This window comes from Callithrix jacchus, chromosome 2, assembly GCF_049354715.1.
Source record: "Callithrix jacchus isolate 240 chromosome 2, calJac240_pri, whole genome shotgun sequence".
Taxonomy (NCBI): Eukaryota; Metazoa; Chordata; class Mammalia; order Primates; family Cebidae; genus Callithrix; species Callithrix jacchus.
This window is the reverse complement of record NC_133503.1, coordinates 127,089,846-127,094,151: the sequence shown is the minus strand read 5'-3', so window position 1 is coordinate 127,094,151 and position 4,306 is coordinate 127,089,846. Positions and strand designations below refer to the sequence as shown.

The following is a 4,306-nucleotide window of genomic DNA, read 5'->3' as shown; positions in this document are numbered from 1 at the left end:
CAAGCATGAGTAGCATTTTAAGTAAGGTAGAGAAAATAGACTGCTAATGAAGTAACTGGAGTTGTGTCATAAGATACTGTCAACCTTAGAAGCAGAAAGCTGTGCTCGTCTTGTGTCTCTTTCGCCCGATGCTGGACCAGGAAGAGTAGAATTTCTTAAATATCTTCCTCTTAAAAGAATGGACTGAGGAAACCATCAAAGGGAACCAAATGACTGACAGCCCAGGCCAGAGTCCATGCTAAAGCAGCACCGACATGCAGAGGCATAGAAGGCCACCTAGGAAAGATCTCATTTTTATATATATTGACATGAGGGTGTCTTCTGTGAATCATCCAGTGGGATCCTTAGATACATTTTAAAATTAGTCTTTTTTTTTTTTTTTAATATGGAACGCTTCACGAATTTGCGTGTCATCCTTGAGCAGGGGCCATGCTAATCTTCTCTGTATCGTTCCAATTTTAGTATATGTGCTGCCGAAGCGAGCACTAAAATTAGTTTTCTTATCTTCTGCTTATTGGTTTGCAAAAGCTCTTCATAAATTAACTATTTTAGGCATTCGAATAATTTCTTTTTAGTTTTTGTGTAATTTTTTTGTAAACAAAAAAGCCTACAATTTTTTTGTTTGTTTGCTTGTTTTGAGACAACGTCTCTCTCTGTCACCCAGGCTGGAGTGCAGTGGCATGATCTTGACTCACTGAAACCTCTGCCTCCTGGGTTCAAGCAATTCTGCCTCAGCCTCCAGATGAATGTTTTTATGTGATACAGTGAAACATGATTATCTCCTTTACGACTTTTGGGTCCCTGCTAAGCAAAATTTAACAATTTCTAAATGCAACATTTCCTTCAAAATTGGAAATTTAAACCTACATACTGGTAGGTCACTTTAATACTTTTTAGGCATTTTAATTATTACATTGATTCCTCTGTAATCTCTTGCATCTATTTCTCACCTTAACTTTCGGAGATAATCCTCCACCAGCAACTCAGTTTTGGAAATACTCTCAGTGACTCTTCTCTTCTTTGGTTCACTATTTTGGTGGTTCTTCATTATTTTCCATTTTCTCTTTAGCTCTCTGTGTTTTGCAGCCTTTGACCTGCTCCACACTCATGTCCTAAAACCTGCCAGCAAGGAAGAAACAACCATTATTCCTTGATCAATAACAAGATACAGAATATTTTCATATCTGTGTCAGATTTTACTTTTCCCAATTACTATTTATAATTTCAAAATATTCACTATCTAAGCAACATATGAGTAAAAAAACTTACGTTCACATTCCCCTTTATTTCTCTCCTCCTCTGGGACCTTAACCTGCCACTGCTCTTCACTGATTCACATCCCTCGGGTGATCTCTTTAAGTGACACCTGTCACCCCGAGAGGGTAGTGAGAGCTGCCTCTGCTCTTTAGCTCGTATTTTACCTCAGTCCTCTGGAACCTTCTGGCAAAGACTGTTCTCTCTCACTTACCTACCAGGTGTGCATTTCTTTGTTGGTGGCCACCCTGAATCTTCATGGTGCCAGGGATTTGAGATAGTCTGGCAGAGTGGGTGATAAAGTCTTTTTACTCTTTGTATTAGACTCTTTTAATGGAATTCAAAAGTTGAGTTATTTAGGCCCAATGCAACATTGAGTTCAGTTAGTAACTTAGTTTACGTTTCTAAATAGCCAGATTCTGGAGCAAGAATTTGGTGGTTTATTTGTGAAGTGTTTGCAGGAAGCAAAAGTAAAGGAGTGGAGAAAGAGAGAAAGGAGGAAGCACCAACAGAGGTGCATTAAACACTATGTATGTGGAGAAACAGTGGTCCTGTCTTACTAGGAACTCTGAAATACTGGTTAGAATATACCTCGAACTGTCCTACTGGGTGTCTGGGAAGCTTGGGTATTTATCCAGTGACTCTCATATCTTACTTGTTAAAGGGTGTTCCTGGGAGTGTTAAATCTTCAGCATTTTGGGGCTATCCCATATCACTGAGCAAGCTCACAAAACTCTGCAGAAAGCCCCAAGACTGAAAAGCAGAGACATGCAGACTCTGAATGGCTGTCGGCCATGCACGAGAATGTCCACAATGAGCTGTCAGCATGCATGGGAACGTCCACCGTAGATGTTGGTGAATGAAATAGGCACTGACAGCACCTGCCATTGAGAAATTGACATTTCATTTGATAATTATAGCCCCCTTGCTTCATTTATGTGAATACATGTTCCATTGTGTTTTCTCTGAGCCAGTGTCAATACTGGCTGTCTTTTTAGGAACACATTTGCTCTCAGCCCACCCCCTATCCTCCTACTCTTCTCCTGCTGATACACTTTTGTCTGCCCTTTCAGTTTCCAGAAATATGTGAGTATGTCTCAACCTCAGCAATGTATACAGGTTCAGTGATTTCCTAGGAGTCCCATTAGGCTTCCATGCAAACAGATTTCTCAGTAGTTCCCGAGCTATGGCCATGACATATCTTAACTATCACCAGTGGACACAGCTGTGCTCAAGCTGAGAATCATACTCTACAATCTTAAAATCTGATCTTTTATGTATATTCTCTTTCTTGACCTCTACCAACTGGTATTTGACATCTTTTATATAAAGTCAAATAAAATGTATTTATGAACAGTTTTTGCCAGATTTCCCTAGATACACATAGCAACTGGCTTCTTAAAACATGGCTTAAGTGCAGACTTAAAGTAACAGCATTTCTTTAAAAAGGACAGACAATCAATTAGTTCTGTCATGTGTAGAATGCCAAATAATTATCTTCTTTTCTTTGCTGTATGCAGTCTCATCCAATTATTTACTTACAAAGATTTTAGAAGAAATACCTCAAAAAAAATTGACTTTGGGCAAGTGACATTCCATCAGAACCATTCCAAGGACAGACGAGGATTCCTGGGACTCAGTGACTACTGAAGTCTCCCCTCTTCCATGGATTGTTGTTACAGCTCCAGGCAAGGGGACCAGCTTCTCTGTATTGCATTTCCTTCAGTTTTAATACAGAAATACTAGTATACTAAAGGACTTCAGGGAAGTGAACCCAGAGGTGCAAGAACTTCTTATGGCAGAATAGGAAGAGGAGCCAGGAATCAGTGTTTGCAAACTCTTGTTAAAAATTGACATTAGGTGAGGTTAACTTGCACTGGGGATACTTCTCAATTAGCAGCATATCTGAAATTGCTTTTGTAGGGCTTAAGCATTTATTATTTGGGTTGTATGCATTCTCATATTGTTGCAAATGTGTTGCAATCTGATTGATGTCTTTTTTTTTTTTTTTGAGATGGAGTCTTACTCCATTGCCCAGGCTGGACTGCAGCAACACAATCTTGGCTCACTGCAACCTCTGCCTCCCAGGTTCAAGAAATTCTTCTGCCCAGGCCTCATGAGTAGCTGGGATTATAGGTGCATATCACCTTGCCCTACTAATTTTTGTATTTTTTTTAGTAAAAATTAGGTTTCACCATGTTGGCCAGGCTGGTCTCAAACTCCTGACCTCAAATGATCCATATGCCTTGGCCTCCCAAAGTGCTGGGATTACAGGTATGAGCCACCATGGCCTACCTGACTGATGTCTTTCTGTAGAACTTAGTTTAGTGCTTTATCCATAGTATACTTAATAAATGTCAAGTGATATGTTGCATGATTTCTCAGACTCTCATTAACATTTTTCTCCATATTCAGGAGGCATATTATAAATTCAGAGGGAAATTCAGAATTTATCCTCTTTTATAACTACAGAATAATGGAAGACTAAGCTATCAATGTCTGTCTGCATCTCTCTGCAGTTCATATCTCTTGGTCTCTGTCCCTGAACCTCTATGTCTGCATCCTTCGTTCTCTCTTTTCTACAACCACATACACTTTAGATTCCGTCTTCCCTCCAAAGATCATTTCCTACAATTAAGATTCATCATGATCAGTCTGGTGTTTTCAAGACCCTGAGAGGTGAAACTTGGTATAGTGTAAAATTCTGGGCTTTGTTGCCCAGAATTCATTGTTGTTAGGCCATAGTGTCTCCTGCCTGTAACACCAACAGTTTAGGAGCTCAGCTGGGAAGATTACTTGAGACCATGAATTCAAGATAGCAAGGCCTCATCTCTAAAAAAAAATTAAAATTATCAGCCAAGCCTAACAGTATGTGCATATAGTCCCAACTACTCAGGAGTATGAGACAGGAGGATTACTTGAGCCAGGAGTTCAAGGTTATGGTGAACCATGATCATGCCACTGCACTGCAGCCTGGGTGGCTCAGTTATGTGACCTGCAAGTTACATCGACTTTTTAAAGTCTTAGTTCCGTGAAGTTCAACATATTTGCA

General features: G+C 39.8%; 1 non-coding gene across 1 annotated transcript; it reads right to left on the bottom strand.

Moving 5' to 3' along the window:
• Positions 1-379: 379 nt before the first annotated feature.
• On the bottom strand, positions 380-486 carry LOC118151795 (U6 spliceosomal RNA). Its single transcript, XR_004740203.2, has one exon. It is a non-coding gene; the product is annotated as a U6 spliceosomal RNA (small nuclear RNA).
• Between the last annotated feature and the right edge of the window lie 3,820 nt (positions 487-4,306).